At 43.3% G+C, this 19,673-nt stretch overlaps 1 long non-coding RNA gene across 1 annotated transcript in view; it reads left to right on the top strand.

The window, feature by feature from the left end:
• Nucleotides 1–600: 600 nt before the first annotated feature.
• LOC105529522 overlaps nt 601–19,673 on the top strand; it is a 30,558-nt gene continuing 11,485 nt past the window's right edge. Inside the window, exons 1-3 of the long non-coding RNA XR_001004525.1 lie at nt 601–1,086; nt 1,851–2,068; nt 16,016–16,105. This is a non-coding gene — a long non-coding RNA (uncharacterized LOC105529522). The remainder of the gene's footprint in view (nt 1,087–1,850; nt 2,069–16,015; nt 16,106–19,673) is intronic.

The following is a 19,673-nucleotide window of genomic DNA, read 5'->3' as shown; positions in this document are numbered from 1 at the left end:
TCCCAAGTTGGAGAGGATGAGATAAAGGGCAAAGGGTTTAGTACATCTGGGGCACCTTCCTCCACATTAGTCCTTTAATTTCAGAAAATACTATTTACCACCCATCTTGGCTCCATGCACCTCTGCCCACATTCCCCGAGTGGGAACACACGCGTGCACACACACACCCATGCACATTCATACAGACACAACCCCGGGGAGATGATGAAACTGAGTATACCACTAACAAGACTCAAATGTGTGCACATCCTGTGCTCATAGGTACTCGCTCATAGGGGCGGATGGGAGCAGAACGTGAAATACCCTCAGGGAGGCATACAGACAACCACACTCAAGGCACCCCTCTTGGGCACCCAGACTACATCCTCATTTCATTTGCACACAAATCTATGACCCTAGGGGCTCCACGCAGATGCACAGGAATAGTGGAATACAGATATCTCTTGTGGTGGAATTTCAAGTTGCTAAGAGGTATGCAAAAGTGTACACCGGTGTGGACCCCCCCCCATCCCCCGCCCAGTCTGCACGTGAACAGGAACACGTACCTGCACGTATACAGGTACACGCAGACAGATGCGGGCGATACCCAGAGCCGCCGACAGAGGTCGCTGTGAGACGGTACCCGCGTCCCGGAGTCCCCCCCGCGCCCCGGAGTCCACCCGCGCGGGTCCACTTCTCCATCCCTGCTTTCGACCCCGGCCCCTGCAGCGGGGGAAGTTCCTGGGGCGGTGACTGGGACCAGGCCGGGTTTTAGGCGGGCGCAGATTTCCGGGCTAACTTTCCTCGCCGTCTCAGCGCGGGGAGGGGGAAATGGGAAACCCGGCGAGAGCGGCGGAGCTTCCCAGCCGCACACTTCCTCCATCCAGCCGTTTGTCTCGCCGGGGAGGGCCCTGGCAGCCAAGCCGGCATTCCCACTGGTTATCCGACCTTGTGCTCTTGCGGGGGGTGGAGACCTTACCTCCAGCTCAGAGTGCCTCCTCCCATCCCCTGTGTTCTCTAGGCCTCCCCAGACTTTGCCTTTTAGCCTTCCAGTGAAACAAGTTCTGTATCCAAGATATACAATTAAGTGGACAAAGCAGATTGCAGGTATGTTGTTTGTATGATACCATTTGTGGGGTGTGCGTGTGTGTGTATGTGTGTAAGTGCACCTGCACTTTTCACAACTGGTATCTCTGTGGCATATGTAACAACTGAGGGAGGCGCTTTTTGTAAACATGTATTAATTTCCTTCCATCCATCACTGAAGTGTACTGAACAGAAAACTTTATATGAAATTGACGTGAAGTAGTTTCACTAATTTATTTACAGTGGCTGCACCACTACAGATGAGTCCTTGTGTCCCCCCATAAATAAATACATGTATAAAATAAGACAAATAAGGTTCAAAATGACACAAATATTTTATTCATGTGTTCATAAAAGCACCTTCAAAATTAAAAAACAAAAAAACAAAACCGTAACGTAAAGTCTCAGTAAAAATCCAGCGCCAGTTATGCAAAAGAAGCTTCAAAGTATGCTGTGATCCTCCCTTTTCCGCTCAGATTGCAGCCCAAGGGCTAGTCCTATATGAAAGGGCCCCCCGTGTTCACCTCCACCAGGGACAAGTAATAGGGTTTTAAGAGGATAGGCTCTGGAGTTAGAGAGCTGGGTATTCACACCTGCAAGTTACTTACCTTCGTTAAGCCTCAGTTCCTCACATCTGTAAAATCGGGTTAATAATAGTGCCTGATCTTAGGACTGGTGTGAAGATTAATGAGATATGATGGGATGCAGTTAAAGTAACATCCTGGCTGAATGTTTAATGAATGGCTGCTTGCACTTATTTATTTTGTTATCCTGTCGTGTCCCAGAAAGTCTTTTGGTAGCTCACAAGGGGACATCAAAGATGACAAAGAGGGGTGGAAGAAGACAGAATCAATGTGAGGAGCCTGGAACAGGGCTCTGAATTGTCCTCCCACAATGAAATCACTTGGCTAGAGCTGAGCCACGAATTTGACTCTGAGCATCTAGGATGAAAAAGAAGAACTGGCAGCTATGCCATCTCTGCCCCTCGGGACTGACTACTTTGGTAAGTCCAGTTCACCCACAGAGGAAGTAGTTCTTGTACTTTCTCTGCACATAATAACAAAATTCAGATTCTTGGGGCTGATGTTTGGGGATTATGATTTAGATCTGGGATTGGGCTCAGGAACCTGCATTTTAACAGTGGAGGTTCTAATGTGGTCACTGGCAGGTTGTTCTAGGCCACAGCCCACTCTCTGAGACAGGCCGTACACTTGTGTTCCATTGCCTGGAGATACAACCTATGCTTCACTCATCTCTGGACACCCTGCACGGCCAGCCAGCGTTCTGGTAATAACAGCCGAATGCCCATTGACCTGATTTTGGAGAAGAGGTTTATTAACATGTCCCACTTCACAATCCAGACCCTGATCCCAGGCAAAATGAACCGATACCCATAAGCTTTCTATGGCTTACCCTATGGACGAGGAAGGTCTACTGACAGAGGGCATGCTGAGCTGCAAGGTTAATGTGACTGATGATTAAGCTGTGAGATGGAGGAAACCCCCTAAAAACCAAAAATAACTTCAAGAATTTTTTTGGCCACAAAAACGTATTTTCTCCTAGAAGAATGCTTTGATCATCTAGTACACATTTCAAATAAAGGAGAAGCCATGTATACTTATAACAATTAAAATGTTTAGAAGATTACGTAAGCAATACCTGCATGCATCCTACTGTAAAAACTTCAAACAATACAAATATACATAGCATACAATGTCGAAGCCCTGATTCCTGTGGCTTCCAGAGGTTACCATTGCCAGCATTCCTGCAGAGCTTCTCAATGCTTCTCTATGTATTTATATCTATCTGGCTGTATAAATGGGATCATACTGTACATATTGTTCGGCAAATTGCTCTTTTCTTGCAACAGTCTATTTTGTATTCAGTCACTTGCGGTGACTTCCTAGAGGTCACTTGAACAGATTTCACATCTACATCAATTAGGTTGCCCTGGGTGTAGTTTTCCAAGGAGCTCTGCAGTTCCAGGCATCAATCCACTAAGAATTGATGACATCTGGAATAAGAAAGGTCTATCTTTTCCTGTTTATGTCTCTTAGGAGCAAATAATTTGCCTTACAAGCTCCCACAGCCTTTTCATGAAGTCTTGCTTATCACCTGTATACCACTCCCTGACAAGGAGAATGGGCTTATTACAAGGAAAATGATAGATAAGGCAGGTTTGTCCTATTAGGTGGAAAGTGGTAGGCCATTGAGAGTCATGAAACCACCCTCACAGGGTTGACAAGAATTGCATGCTGGGTTCTGGAAAGAAATATAGTTATAATTAAGCATTAATTAGGCTGCACATTGGCCCACTTCCTTGTTGCTCAAAGTCACGTAGCACTAGATCCTGACCATTTGCATCTGCATTATTCCTATAGATAGGATTTCTGACATTAGGGTAATAAGATTTTGTAGGAATTGATTTGTATCCCTATTGTTCCTTTAGATGGGATCTCTGACATTACAATCATAACGCTTTTGTTTAAGAATCACTTAAGTTGTTTTTCAGGTCCCCAATTCTACCCCGTTTCAGTTTGAAAACCCCCACAAAGAAAGGGGATCAGCATGAAAATACAGCTTCACCCTGTCCCATGACTTCACCCTGCACTCTTCAACCAATCAACCATCTCCAACACATCGGCCCACTCCCAAACTCTTGAAAACCCTATCACCAAATGCCACAAGGAGATAGATTTAAGGTTTCTTCCTGTCTCCTCATTCAGTGACCCTACGATGAAACCTCTTTCTTGCTGCAACCTGGCCTCTCGGCGTACTGACTTGCAGTGTGCAGTGGGCAATGAACCTATTATGGATACAGTCATATGTGTCTGTTAGGTGAGCCCAAGTGATTTGTGTGGCCAGTGAAGTGCAGAAATAGGGCAATTGTGTGGATAATGAAAACTAAAGGTTCTTCCCCCAAATGGTCAGTTGCTTTTGAAGGGATACTTCTAGCCTAGGGGTATGGGAAGTAGCTTCTACCTCCTGCCTCATAGATACATGCTGTTAACAAAAAAAGAGTGTAAGTGTTACAGCAGATAGCTAGTCAGACATGAGCAGGGCAGAAGAGGGTCCCCCCCCCGCTCCCCACCCACCACCACCAGGAATGTCAGGCAACCATCAGGTGAGGGTCAGATGGTTATTAAACAGTCTCTCTAAAATAATAATTGGTCACAGCTGGTACCAGGGAACGGCAGTCTCCCAATAGATAGAACACCTGAAGTTGGTGATCAGCAGCTTCCCGATAAGATCTTAGGAGATGGGCGAATGAGCTCAAGCATGCGCAGTAGGAGGGAAAATGGTTGCATCTAACTGGTGTATGAGCTTCTAAGAACACTCAACTGGTAAGGGAAGAATGCCTCAAGTGAACATGTGTACAATTTCAGTAAACATACTGTGTATGTGGCCCCTCCCAAGTGCTGGCAGGCCACTGTGCATGTGCGCGGCCCACCCCAAGAGAAGAATCAGGGGAGAAGGGAGGCTTCACCCCAGAAGCATGCCAGCATATGCAACCCCAAATCAAAGGTTAAACCACACACTTGAATCTCTCAAGTCACCCTCCCTCTTCCAAGTGTACTTCTTTCTGTTCCTGCTCTAAAACTTTTTTTTTTTTAAACTTTTTTTTTGAGACGGAGTTGCGCTCTGTCACCCAGGCTGGAGTGCAGTGGTGTGATCTCAGCTCACTGCAACCTCCACCTCCTGAGTTCAAGCCATTCTCCTGCCTTAGCCTCCTGAGTAGCTGAGATTACAGCCACCACGCCCAGCTAATTTTTGTATTTTTAGTAGAAATAGGGTCTCACCAGGTTGGCCAGGGTGTTTTCAAACTCCTGACCTCAAGTGATCCACCCGCCTTGGCCTCCTTCAAAGTGCTGGGATTATAGGCGTGAGCCACCATGTCCGGCCTCCTGCTCTAAAACTTCCTAATAAACTTTCACTCCTGCTCTAAAACTTGCCTGGGTCTCTCACTCTGTCTTAAGCCCTTTGGTCAAATTCTTTCTTCCAAGTAATAGGGACAGGAGACAGAGAAATTCTAGGCAGAAAAGGGTGGGGGTCTTTGGCAAAGACCCACCCTCAAGCCTGGTGCCGCCGCCCAAAGTGAGAACATGTATTCCTGTTTTCCCACTCCAATGTTGCCGTGTCCCAAACCACCTGTGGCCCACCCTGCCCCCACATCCTGCACCCATAAAAACCCCAGGCTCCACTGGCTGAGAGCAGAGAAGGGGAGGAGAGAAGAAGCAGCTGAATGCTGGAAAAAAGCAGTTTGACTTTAGAGGGATGATTTGACTTTGGGACTTCAGGGGAAGAATACCTTCCGGGTCCCTCCCCTTTCCACCTCCCCTTCCTGCGGAGAGCCACTTCCATGAGCAACGAAATCCTCCACATTCACCACTTTTCAATTCGTTCGTTCATGCAACCTGATTTTTCCTGAACGAGATCTCAGGTGCCATGGATGAGGATGCTAAAGGCTGTTACACTGACCCTCTGCCCTTGCAAAAAGGCAGAGGGTTCACTGAGTTGTTAAACACTTAATCCATCCATGGACAGCAAAGCTAAAAAAAGTGCACTGTAACATATGCCCTCTGGGGCTCCAGGGGTCATGGGTACTCCACCCTAGATGCTGCTGTGGGGCCTGCACAGAGTTTTGGTCCTGCCGGTGCCCAAAAGCATTTGCTCTGGCTCCTGCACCTGCTCACCTGTGTGCTCCCCGTCCCATGAGGGATTGAGAGCTGTGGGCCGAGTAAGCGAGGCACTCCTGTCACGAGGACTATGAAGGGGTCAAGGAAAACCTCATGTTTCATGAGGAGGCAAGAATTGAGGTTAGTTCACCACCACTAACATAGTTTGGTGCCACGTGATTTTGGTGCCACGTGACTTGGATACATTCCCTAGTGGTAACAGAAGGTTCTAGAGCACAAAATTTGAGTGTATATATGAATGGTATGAGGGCAAATGATTTTTGTTTTCTTTTCAATGATCTCTTAAATTTTCTAGAATGTCTGCAATGACCTTGTATTACTTTTCTAATCAGGAAAAAAAAAAGTTACTGAAAGAAAAGATAAGTGAAGCACATACAAAAGGCAGAGTATGTAGTGGATCAAGAATTTGTGTTTTACAATCTGACAGACCTAGTTAGACCGTAGTTCATATTTCAAATATAATTCCATGTGCTCATAGCTGAGAACCTTCTCCTGGGATGGATGCAAGTTACTGGGTCACTGCTGAAATGTTGTACTTTTACGGATGGTGATGAGGAAGTATCTGTTTTAGGTGTGGTATTTCCTGGAGGCAGAAAACTGCTTGAGTTAGCTCTTTCAGTTTTTCAGTGGCCCTTCGAATACATGTTTTGTTTTAATGTTTTGCAAAAGATTCCTAGAGTGGAAATTGCCTTTGCAAAAATTATAACAGTGAGAAAATCATGACAGTGAAAGGGATCTGACCTATCTGTCCCCATCTTGCTTCTGGGTATCTTTGCTCATTCCTGGGTGTGGGCCAAGCTAACTTTGGGAGAAATTTAATTAAATGATAATGGCCCTTCCCAGATACTAAATTGCCCTTTTAAAACTAATGAAAGGCCACCAAGTTAGGAGGATGAGAGGGGTCTGAATTCTATCTAGCCATTACTTAGGAGGTATAAAGATTTGCACCTTCCCCAATTACTCCAGCAGATAACATCACCATTTTAGAATCTAAGACTGGCCTTTGGAGATGTCTTTTCAGGTTTTTGCATTTCTGACAACCGGATGGGCCCCACCCAGGAACCGACTTAACACAAGAAGACAGTTTCCACTCCCTATGATTTCATCTCCAACCCAACCAACCAACATTCCCTACTCCCTGTCTCCCTACTCACTGAGCTATCTTTGAAAAACCACTAACCTCTGAGCCTTTAGTGAGACTGATTTGAGTGACAATAAAACTTCAGTCTCCTGTACAGCCAGCTCTGCATGAATTAAACTTTTTCTCTGTTGCAACTCCCCTGTCTGGATAAATCAGCTCTGTCTGAGCAGGGGTTCAAGGAGAACCCACTGAGCGGTTAGAATCAGCTTCACTTTCAAAAGGCCTACAATGTCCTCACTAATTTCTTCCCCTTCAAAGATGACTCTGATCACATGTTTACAATATCGTCCTTCTACCCTTGGCCCATGATAAGGGCAGAGGGTGGTAGATGCAGTCACTACTGAATTTCATTATCCCAGTGGGCATTTTTGGCCTGCTCAACTGGACTGACTGCAGAGCAAGTGTTCCACTTTGACCTTGATTTTGCCATTTGCATATGGAAACCTTTTTTTTTCCCCCTCTCTAAATGCAACTCTTTGGTAATCCCAGTGAAAGAAATGGGTGTGTGGGCAACTGGAAGGAAGTGGGTGTGTCCTAGGTTGTAGGATTGCTGAGAAGTAGAAATGCTTATGCTAGAAAGTTATGAGAACAGTTGGTCTGGTCTTACTGTTAGTAGAGACAGGTAGAACAAGGCAAGGTGGGCAACATGGAGTGGGCAGATGTTTGTGGTGAAGTCCTGTCATCTATTGTCTGAGGGTCCCCTATCAACATCAATTCCAACCAATAATTATTGAATATTAACCAGCACCCCCTGCATTTATAGGATGAATTGTTAAAGCACCATCCAACAAATACATTCCTGCTGCTACTCACCCTAGAGCACATAGAATTCTCCTGGAGAGAAATGGATTGACCAAAAATTGGAACCTGCAATTTGGAGCATCCTCCATTGCGACAGTTGATTTGGGACTCACATTTAAGGCTGCATTTGTTTCTCCATTCAGAGAACATTTATATTAATATTCATCAGGCTTTTATTGTATCTTGTTCTGGAAATCTGCTCTGGAAAATAACTATGACCCCTGGTCTCCTGCCCTGTCATTTTCTCTCTAATTTTTGGCTTCGAAAATTATCTATCTATCTATCTATCTATCTATCTATCTATCTATCTATCTATCTATCTATCTTTATTCTTGATGGTACTTTAAAAAAGTAACTCATGCCTCTAGTTTAAAATAAACCATGCTGGGCATGGTGGCTCACACCTGGAATCCCAGTGCTTTGGGAGGCTGAGGAGGGAGGATTGTTTGAGGCCAGGAGTTTGAGATCAGCCTGGGCAACATGGGGAAGCTCCACCTCTACAAAAAAAAATTAAAAAATTAGCTGGGTGTGGTGGCACATGCCTGTGGTCCGAACTACTTAGGAGACTGAGGCAGGAGGATCACTTGAGCCCAGATGGCTGAGGTTACAGTGAGATGTGATTGCACCACTGCACTCCAGCCTGGGTCACAGAGAGAGACCCTGTCTCAAAAAAAAACAAAAAAAAAATCAAATAGTACAAAGGTTACTAAGTGTGTCTGTCTTCTTGAGGTGCCTCCCTGGTCCCCCAGTGTGAAAGTTGCGTATACCACAGATCCAAATCAAGCTGTCCCCAATACCCATCAGACTTGGTGATGATCTTCTAGTCATTTTACTTAAACATGAAACAGCCAAATAGACAGAAACTCAATTTCATTTATGTTTTTTAGTAGGTGAGAGATGTTCCTTTTAGACCTGGGGAGACAGAAAGAATCTTAAGACCTGGGCACCATCATCAACTGGTTATACTCCAGTTGAGGAGACTTGACGAGGCATGAAAGTTAAATAATGCCAAAGACAAAAATACGGCAAGGTGGGGTTGATTAGTCACCAAAGGAATTTACATCAAAGGCATTACCATGTTTGTTATGTAGGTGCCAATAATGATGAAATGCCACTCTACAGTATTTGGGAGGCCGGAAAATTTAACAAAAAGGAAAGTGGCATCCTTAGTCTTCTCGGGGACAGCAAAGGAAACAGACACTGGAGATGAACGGTCTTGGGTTTGGGTTGCAGCTCTGTTCTACTAGCTAGATGATCTTGGGCAAATTACTTCAATTCCCTGAGCCTCATTTTCCTTATCTGTAAGATGGGACTACTGATAATATCTACCTCAGAGAATTGATAGAAGGATTAAGTTACATTTGGCATAGAACATGGATCAATATATGGTAACTCTTATTAAAATTAAATAGTATAAAAAAGAAATGTGTTTGGTTGCCAAGGGAGTCTAGTCTTACAAAGTAGCAGTAATAAGTGTATAACACAGCAAAACTTCATCTTTATTAGATTGCTTGTTTAAATAGCTATTTTTAATGTGAACAGAATATGTCCTGAGCACTTACTTTGTGCCAGGTGCTCTGCCACAGTAGAAGGAACACTGACCCCACCAGTTAATGTGCTCACAGTATTCTAGGGGGCAAAAAAAAAAAAAAAAAAAAAGAAGAAAAAAATGCTAAGTGGCAATGACACGGCAGTGTGACACACCTTGCAATGACAATCATGGCATGGGTGCTTTAGATGCACACACATCTTTGGGGTGGCGGTGAGGGAAGGCTTTCCAGAAGAGATGATGTCTAAGCTGAGACCTGCCAAATGGGGGGTTGACCTGAGAAACCACAGTAGTAGACTTTTTTGGGTATGCTTCCTATGGACCAGGTACTGTGGTGTGTGTTTCGTGTGAGTTTTCTCATCTCGTACTCACAACAAAGCTATGAGGTGGAAACTATTCTGCCCACTTTACAGGTGAGGAGACTGAGGCTCAGAGATGTAAAGTTAACTTGCCATGAAAAACGTAGCTAGTAGATGGAGAATCTGGGATTGAAACACATCACGTATTTGAGTTCATCAGTACCATCTGTCTTGTAAGACCATCCTATATAATGTTTATAAAGTGACAGCAACTCTGGTTAGCAGAAAAGACATTACCCTTAGCTAGGCCATCTATAGGAAACCAGTGGGAGAAATGGTTTTCTAAGATGTGGGTATGCATGAAATAGGAAGTGTAGATAGCTCTTGGAGAGAAGAGTGATGTGATTCCAGGCGGTTGTGAAAATGAGGCATCCAGACATGAGGATCAGGTAGGGGAGAGGTTGGGGGAAGGAGACCCAGGAAAGAGAGCAACAGTAACTAAGGTGTGGACAGATGAAGGCTGGTACTCATGCTTCTTCTCACTGCAAGGAGAGGAGCCATGTGGCATTTCCTGTCCCACGATTGTGAGCAGCCCCTGGCCCCTGGAGCTTCCCAGGTACAACCGAAACACCACCAGGGTCCACTGGGCTTACTTTTAAGCCTAGAACATGAAGACAGCTGGTTAGAAGGGGACAAGCAGAAGATTGGAAGGATTAGGCACACACACTCCACCATGTGCTTGGTGCCATAGAGCAGTTCGAGTCTAGACAAATTGGCAATCACTGCCTGACATTCTCCATTTCTGTTGTCCAACTGAATAATCAAAGTTCCATAACAGATTCTTTTTGGTTTTAATTATGAGTTGTGTGGGGGACGCCAATGGGGCTGAGAATTAATTGTCCATGTATCATATTTTGAATTGAGGCTTTTATTCTAAAACAAGCAAGAGGCATTGGACCTGTCAGTTTCTGAGGCAGAACCTTCCCCTCAGAATGGTGTGTGGGCATTCATGGGATAGTCCTTGAACACTGTCCTTGTCCTAATAGAAGCAGCTAACTTTTATTTACAGTGCTTGTTTCTTGACAGATTTTACTTCAGAGCTTTATAGTTAGTCCTTTTAACAACCTTTTTCTAGGCAAAGACATGACTAGTAGAGGCAGAATGAGTAACTTCCCCAATCTCTGCCAGCAAGGAGGTGGCAGAGCTGGGATTCTTGATCACAAACACCGCCCTTGACTGTCTCTGCCTGTGGCTAGTGATGCAATTGTCCCACGTGTCCATCTGAGGGGCTGTTTGCCAGAAAAGCCTTCTGAAATGCTTTGGGCTCTACAGGGCCGCAGTTAAAATACCTGTGCATGATTTAAACTGGCACTTGCTAACCTTGCAGTTATTTACTGAGTGACAATTACATATCAGGCACCTAGCTAAATTCTGTTAATGTAGTAAGCAGATCAGACCTGGGCTCTGTCCTCCTAGAGCTAAATAGGTATGTGCAAAGGATAAAATGCTATAAAGGAAATGAATAGGTGGTGAGACAGAGAATCACAGGGGAGGGCTCTCTGATGAGGTGGCGTTTAAGATGGGACCTACAGGTGAACCAGGATGAGAATCAGTAAGAAGCCCCTGTAGTGGGACAGGGCTTCGCGGATTGGAGGAACGGAAAGGAGGTTGGTGTGACTTAAGCACAGAGGAAAGGGAAAGGTGCCCAGGGAGGCTGAGGGAGGTGCTGACCGAGGCACGTGGCTGCACAGGCCCCATGTAGTGGGCACATTTAGCACCGAAAATATGGAAAAGCCTCTAAGATGAAACAGCCACGACAACCAAAACCAAGACCCAAGTATGCTTTGTCATAGGATCAGGTACCAATGAAGTTCTTGGGAGCTGTGAAACATGGCTAACTTGACCAGACCTGAAGTTTCCAAATCTTCCTTGGTCACAGAACGCTTAGTGCTTCAGTAATTTTTTCGTGGCATCTGTAGGCCAAAAGAAATACCAAACAGATTCGTTGATTAAGTAGTTAGGGTCAAATCGCTTAAAAGTCTTTATGTGCTAACAACTTTTTATTGGCTGTTTGAAAAAAATGATACATTGAAAAAATATATATATTTTTTTGTATTCTCAAATCATCACAATTACTTACTCATGGGATGTGTGGCCTGTTGGACACTGTACAGCTCCTTAAACTTTGGAATCAGAGTGGGCCCTGCCACCTTCATTTCCTCTTCCACACTGATTTCCTTGTGACACTTGCTTTTTGTCACAGTAACTGCCAAAAACGTGGCTTCCCCAAAATATGCCACCATTGAAAGGAACATGACGTTATCTAATGTTGAAACCATGAACAACCCCGAGTTTGTGCAGTGTTCAACAGATATGGAGGATCCTGTCTTTTCCTTGGAAAATTTAAAATACCTCAAAACAGTCCTGTGAATTTATTATGCTACCCTAGGGTGACCTGGTAGAGAGTTTGGAACCACTGCTAGCCATAGTACTTTCAAACTACTAAACTCAGATATCTCTTTGCCACGAAATACCTCCTCAGGGCCATATGTGACCCTGCATTTTGTGCAGGGATTCCAGGAAAGAAAGTTGTCACTCTTTCTGGAACCTGTATCCTATTTGTCCAACCATCAATAGGGATACGTCTGGAGTGCTAACCCAGCCTGGCTTATTTGAATAGAGGAAAGGAGGAGAGGGGTGAGTAACATGTACAGATGGTCAGCAGTAGCATGGAAGCATGTGAGGTTGAACCAAGAGGAAATGAGTAGGTGATACGCAACCATAATTTTGGGGCCCTTGATGAAGAAATGAGTGCTGAAATTCTGAAGGGTTTGTTATTGTGCAGACCTGCAGTTAAGCTGGCTAAGCTTTAGGTGTTGCCTCAGGAACATCCTGCCAGAAGGCAATTAAAGAGTGGAAGAGCAGAAATGCAGAGAAGGAATTCAACACCTGCTCCACCAGCACATTCCTTGGTTGCTCTCATCTGTTTCCTTAGCTGGATCACATTCTTGGTGAATGAGAGAAAGTATGAGGATTAATGAGCAGACCTGTCTTTGGAATACCCTAGAACCATGATGCAATGCAAATACCATAGTATCTCAAAGGACAGTAGCCAGTAGAGCCAGTTGACTTCAAGTCAGTTTAACTTTCTCTTTCTGCATAAAGTCATGTATGCAAATTTTCCAGGATGGCTGAGATGCTGATGAAATGAGTTCCCACGGCAACTGGTAGATTATCCTTACATCATCTTTGTGATGAGCAAAGTTCAGTGAAGACCAGAGGGAAGTAAAATTCTTGCTTCTCACTGAACTTGGACTGTTTACTCAACCTCTGTCTATTGCTTAGTTTTCTCATCTGTAAGATGAGAATAATACTGAGATGGGAGAGTTCACTTGACCTCCTCATGGGACTTGTGACATTGGTGGCTTGTTTACTTGGCCACTTCACTCAAACCCCTTGCAGGAGGGGGAGCACACAGGAGAGCAGGAGCAGGAGCCGGGGTGATTGCCTTTGGATACCATTAGGAACAAAACCTGTATCAGCCCGTGGCAGTGTCTAGGGGATGTCCGTGACCTCTAGAGCCCAAGAGGGCATGTGTTACAAACAATGCTCTTTTAGCATTTGCTGTCCACTGACAGCTAAGTGTTTACCAGCTCAGTGGAGGGTTGGGGTGAAAGCCTTTTACACCCTGCCCTCTTGGTACCCGAGTTCTTGTCCTATGTCCAGGAAGAATCAGGTCACATGGACTTGAAGGATGGTGAATGCAGAGACTTTATTAAGTGGTGAGGGTGGCTCTCAGTGGGATGGGGAGCTGGAAAGGGGGTGGAGTGGGAAGATACTCTTCCTCAGGAGTTCAGCCATTCCTGGCCAAACTCCTCTCCAACCATAGTCTCCAATGTCCAGCTGCCTCTTCTCCTCTTGATGTTCAGACAGTTCTTCCCTTCTCTCCTTCTCTGCTGCACTGCTCTGCTCCTCTGCCGGTGGAACTTGGAGTTTTTATGGGTACAGGGTGGGGAGGGGGGTGTGGTGGGCCAGGGTGGTTTTAGAAAAGGCAACATTCAAGCGGGAAAACAGGGATGTGAAGTTCTCATCTAGGGCTGCGGGTCCAGGCTTGAGGGTGGAGTCCTTGCCAGGGACCTTGCCCTCTTTTACCCAGTATTTCCATTCCTCCTGTCCTTATCAGTACAAACACAGACCTTTAAGTTGTTACAAGAAGTAATAATACTCACTAAGCCAAAACCATGGTGTCAGGTACTATGCTGATGTTTTATATACACTAGCTTATTTTATACCTAAAACAATCTTACAAGGAAGATGTATTATAATCCCCATTGACATCTGAGAAAAATGAGGCACAGAGAGAACAGGTAAGCTGGTATCAAAAATGTCAGGGCAGGAATAATGTGATATGTCTAGTATACGATTTGGTTGAGATTATGCATATGAGATCTTAGCTCATTGCCTGCCCACAGCAGCACTCAGTAAATGCTAGGCTTTTATTATTACTGTTATTTTTTGTTAATTCCATTACTGTTATCATTTGACCAGGGGAATCATCTTAAGCTTTATGGAGGAGGTGACATTTACAATCAACTTTGAGGGTGGGTAGGCTTTGGACAGACAGGGATGGGGCAGAAGAACATTCTGGACTACGAGAACAAAAAGAGCTAAGGCTAGGAGGTTGGACTGTGTAACTTTGAGATGGAGAATAGGGAGGAGACCTCAAAGCAGGACCTTAGGCTCTAAGGGAAACAAGAGAGAAGGATTCTGCTGACAAGACAGTAAAGCAGCCTGCTCGTCTGGTGGTAGGCACTGTCAGCATTCTAGGTTGTAAATGTGGGAAGTGAGCAGATCAGAGGTTTGCTCAACAACCTGCCTAGTGAGCCAAACTGCTTGCTCTTGAGGCCACTTAGTCCTTCTGGGGCAGCTCTTCAAACCCAAGTCCACACAGGCAGGTACCCAGTTCTTGCAGTGATGCCCCAAGCCAGATAAGAAAATGATGTTATGGAGATCTGGAATCCCCACCCAGAAGTCCAGCTTTCGTTCTCATGCATCCTTCCATCAGAAGAGTCTTGTGTGTGTTCAGAGGTGAGGGATGAAAGAGAAACTTCACAGCAGAAGACCCTCTCAGAGTCATGTGGGGATCTGCACCAAGTCTCCTGTTTCTCCCTCTTCCCTAGCGATACCTCTTTTTAAGATCCAATAGGGCAGGGCTGACTTAAAGCCTTCACTGGGGCCAGACATTCCTAGATGAAAACAAGGGGCTTCTTTAGAGGAAATGAAAGGAGACAGAGATGCGGTTTTGTCTTTAGGTTTTTTAATGTGAACCACTGAGAAGATTCATTTTGAAATAGAAATATGTGTCTGACAGTGTGATGTAAATGCAGGCATTTTGGAATCCCTGCTGGAGAACACAGAGGTGAGTAGGGGTTCTCCAGTGACCTTGTGGGAGTCTTTGGCTGGGAAGCTAGCTGCTGGAGCTGAAAGGGCACAGGAATAGAAACCACACCACTTGGGGTCTTCTGATCCAGTGTTTTCCAAAGGGCAAGTGTCATGTGAACTGGTTTTAGACTGCAAAGGAGCAACCCCTTCAACAGTTACAAATCACCAATGAGAACTTTTCCCATTTCAAAGCTACTTTTGAGTTCTTCTGATGCTAAGGAGAAAGTGTTGGTTTCAGGCTAGTGCCTCTTTAATACCTCTCTATCACTTGTTGATCTCTCTTCTTAAGAAGGGCAAGCATTCTTCAGCCTCAGAGGCATTAGCAGTCAATAGCGTCTATTCTAGAGGGTCTCATCCTTGGCTGCATGATGCTATTTCCTGGGGAGAGCTTTAACAAATTACTTATGCCTGATTGCTTCCTCCCCAGAGGAATTCCAGTTTAATAGCTCTAAGGTCTGGCTTGGGCATTAGGATTTTTAGAAGCTCTCCAGACAACAGTTTCTAATTAGAATTGTTTTGTATTATATTTATTAACCTTCTATTAATGGCACGTGATACTAGTTTTCTACTGAAGGCATTGAAGTAAAATTTCCTTTCAACATCAGTTGACTTACATAAAAACAGTAAGTGCCTGTTAAAGGAAAATAAAAACTAAAGGCAGGAGGATCACTTGAAGCCAGGAGTATGAGACCAGTCTGGGCAACGTAGTGAGACTCCGTCTCTTAAAAATAAAAGCCAGGCATAGTGGTACATACCTGTAGTCCCAGCTGCTGAGGAGGCTGAGGTGGGAGGAATGGGAAAATCACTTGAGACAGGGTGTTCGAGGCTGCCGTGAGCTATGATCATACCACTGCATTGGTGTGACAGAGCAAAAAAAACAAAGAAGAAGAAGAAAAAGAAAGGTAATAACTAAATAATGCAGGTCGTATTTGGATATGGCAAAAACAAAATATGCATTCAGTGAACTTTGCCAAACTCTCTTCTGGTTCTTGCTTAGCAGTCCCATTCCTGTCTTCTTTAGGCCCAGATTCCCCAACAATGAAATGGGAATAATGATCCCAGGTCGCATTTCTCTCTGGGCTTACCCTGGGAATCAAATGATTGAGTTTTGGTAAGTGTTATTTGATAAACAAATATGAGGAAGGAAATAAAAGGGAGAAGATCAGTGCTGAAGAGATGGATAATTGGCAGATTTACACAGAACTGGATTTTTCGGGTATGGTAAACCAGGCTATTTGGAATTTCTGAGTTCAAGTACCATCTTCTCTCCCTCCGCATCAGAAAGAGCCACTGGTCTCCATTAAAGGTATCATGAGTGCCAGTAATGATTTATTTCTCCAGTGGCAATAAACTAAAGAACTTTGAAAGTCCCACCAAGTCTCCCAAAGATAGCGTGTTAGTATACAAGCTGAACAGCCTGTATTGCAGTCCCTCAGGGTCTTCTGGACAAAGCATTGCAGGTGTGAGGACTGGCCTGGTCCTCTGCAGGCTGAATTAGATATGTCCCTCCCATGTGCCCCCGTTTCTTCATCAGGAAGATGAGGGGCTTGGACTAGTGTAGGATCAGATATAAATGCAAATACCTCCAATACCAAGGAGGTAACTCAGGTGTGAGGCTCTGCTAAGGGAATAGGGAGTGGTCAGGCCTACAGCAAAGTAGAGAGCACAGTCCCACAATAAAGATACTTAGATTCAAGTTTTGAAAACCATGGGGTTATTAAACAACAGTTTGGCAAGGTGACAGTTGGTGATTCCTGGATATGATGGTTTCTAAGATTCATTTCTAAAAATAATTTTATAATAGTAAAATAAATCCAAGGAGTCTACTGGGAATTTTTTATATGACTGCTGTACTCAGTGGTACCCAGGGGCTTCCCTGATAATAAGAACTAACACTTAGAATAAAAGCTAACATCCGAATGCTAAGTTCTTTAAAAACCATTTAATCCTCACCATAACTGTATGAAGCCAGTACTAGTATTACAGCCTTATATAAGGAAGTTGAGATTCAGAGTGTTTAAGTCATTTGTGTAAAATCTCTAGAGCAGCACTGTCCAATAGAAATATAAAGTGAGCCATGTATGTAATTTTGAATTTTTTTAGTAGCCATATTAAAAAAATAAAGAGAAACATGACATTCATTTTAATGATATATTTTATGTAAACCAATATATAGAAAATATTATCATCTTAATATGTAATCAATGTGAAAATTAATGAGATGCCTTGTGTATTTTTCGTGCTGTCTTTAAAATTTAGAGTTTCTTCTTCTTTTTTTAAACAAATAGCCTTATTGAGATATAATTCACATATTATACAGTTTGCCCACTTAAAGTATACAATTCAATGGCTTTTAAAATATTCATATATGTGTCACAATTTTAAATTAAAATTGTATAAAATTTAGTATATTCACACATGGTTACACACATATGGTTATACATATGTTAATATACGCAATTATGTATAATTGTGTATACACAATTGTGTAAATTTTATGCAAATGTATATTTATTATTTATTTATTTGATATATAAATATTATTATTTATTTGAGACAGGGTCTTGCTCTGTTGTCCAGGCTGGAGTGCAGCGTTCAATCATAACTCACCGAAGCCTGGACCTCCTGGCTCAAGCAATCCTCCTGCCTCAGCCTCCTGAGTAGATGGGACTACAGGCATCTACCACCACACTCGGCTAATTTTTAATTTTTTTGTAGAGATAGGGTCTCACTCTGTTTCCCAGGCTGGTCTTAAATTCCTGGGCTCAAGTGATCCTCCACCTCAGCCTCCCAAAATGTTGGGATTATAGGTGTGAGCCACTGTAATTTTAGAAACTTTTCATCCCTTTGAGTTGAAATCTCATATCTTTTGACTAGCACTCACCTACTACCCTGGCCCCGTCCTCAGCCATAAACTACCCCTAATCTAATTTAAATCTCTATAAATGTCCCTATTCTTTTACATGTGACTATTCAGTTATCCCAGCACCATTTGTTGGAAAGACCATTTTTCCCCCACTGAAGGGTCTTGGCACCCTTGCCAAAATCAGTTGACCGTAGACATATGGGTTTATTTCTGTGCTCTCAATGTTGTGTTCCATTGATCTGTATGCCTATCCTTATGCCAGTACCACACCATCTTGATTATTGTTGTTTTTTAGTAAGTTTTGAAGTAGAGAAGTTTAAGTCCTCATACTTTATTCTTCTTTTTAAGGATGATTATGGCTATTTCAGGTCTCTTTTAATTCCGTATAAGTTTCTAAATCAACTTGTTGATTTGTACAAAGAAGTCAGTTAGGATTCTGATAGGGAATGTGTTGAATTTACACATCAGTTTGGGGAGTATAACAATGTTAAGGATTGGAAAATCCATGATTATAGGGTTTTCTCCATTTATTTAGACCTTTTTTATTTTCTCAACAATGTTTTGCAGTTCTCAGCATATAACTTTTGCATTTCTTTTGTTCAGTTTATTCCTAAGTATTTAATACTTTTTGATGCTATTGCAAATGAATTTTCCTATTAATTTTCATATTGATCATTGCAATTGTATAAAAATACTATTAATTTTTGTATATTGATCTTGTTTCATGCAAACTTGCTGGGATGGTCAATTTTTTGTGTCAGCTTCACTGGGATATGAGGTGCCCACATATTTGGTCAAACGTTATTCTATGTGCTTCTGGGAGGATGTTTTGGATTAGTTTGACATTTATATTGATAGAATGAGTAAAGTAGATTTCCCTTCGTAATGTAGCTGAGCCTCATTTAATCAGTTAAAAGTCTGAAGAGAAAAAAAGGCTGACTCTCCCCACAAATAAAAAGGAATTTCTTCTGTCTGACTACCTTTGAGCTGTAACATCTGTTTTTTCTTGCCTTTGGATTTGAATTGAAACATTAGCTCTTTCTGGGTCTTGAGTCTGCTGGCTTTCAAACTAGAACTACAACATTAGCTTTCCTGAATGCAAATCAAAACCACAATGAGATACCATCTCATACCAGTTAGAATGGCGATCATTAAAAAGTCAGGAAACAATAGGTGCTGGAGAGGATGTGGAGAAATAGGAACACTTTTACACTGTTGGTGGGACTGTAAACTAGTTCAACCATTGTGGAAGACAGCAATTCCTCAAGGAATTCCTCAAGGATCTAGAACTAGAAATACCATTTGTCCCAGCCATCCCATTACTGGGTATGTACCCAGAGGATTATAAATCATGCCACTATAAAGACACATGCACACATATGTTTACTGTGGCACTATTCACGATAGCAAAGACGTGGAACCAACCCAAATGTCCATCAATGATAAACTGGATTAAGAAAATGTGGCACATATACGCCATGGAATACTATGCAACCATAAAAAAAAGATGAGTTCATGTCCTTTGTAGGGACGTGGATGAAGCTGGAAACCATCATTCTGAGCAAACTGTCACAAGGACAGAAAACCAAACACCACATGTTCTCACTCATAGGTGGGAATTGCACAATGAGAACACTTGGACACAGGATGGGGAACATCACACACCAGGGCCTGTCATGGGGTGAGGAGGAGGGGAGGGATAGCATTAGGAAGTATACCTACTGTAAATGATGAGTTAATGGGTGCAGCACACCAACATGGCACATGTATACATATGTAACAAACCTGCACATTGTGCACATGTACCTTAGAA

This window comes from Mandrillus leucophaeus, unplaced genomic scaffold (assembly GCF_000951045.1).
Source record: "Mandrillus leucophaeus isolate KB7577 unplaced genomic scaffold, Mleu.le_1.0 Scaffold77, whole genome shotgun sequence".
Taxonomy (NCBI): domain Eukaryota; kingdom Metazoa; phylum Chordata; class Mammalia; order Primates; family Cercopithecidae; genus Mandrillus; species Mandrillus leucophaeus.
Note: the sequence above shows the minus strand (reverse complement) of the source record. Positions and strands in the feature narration are given on the sequence as shown.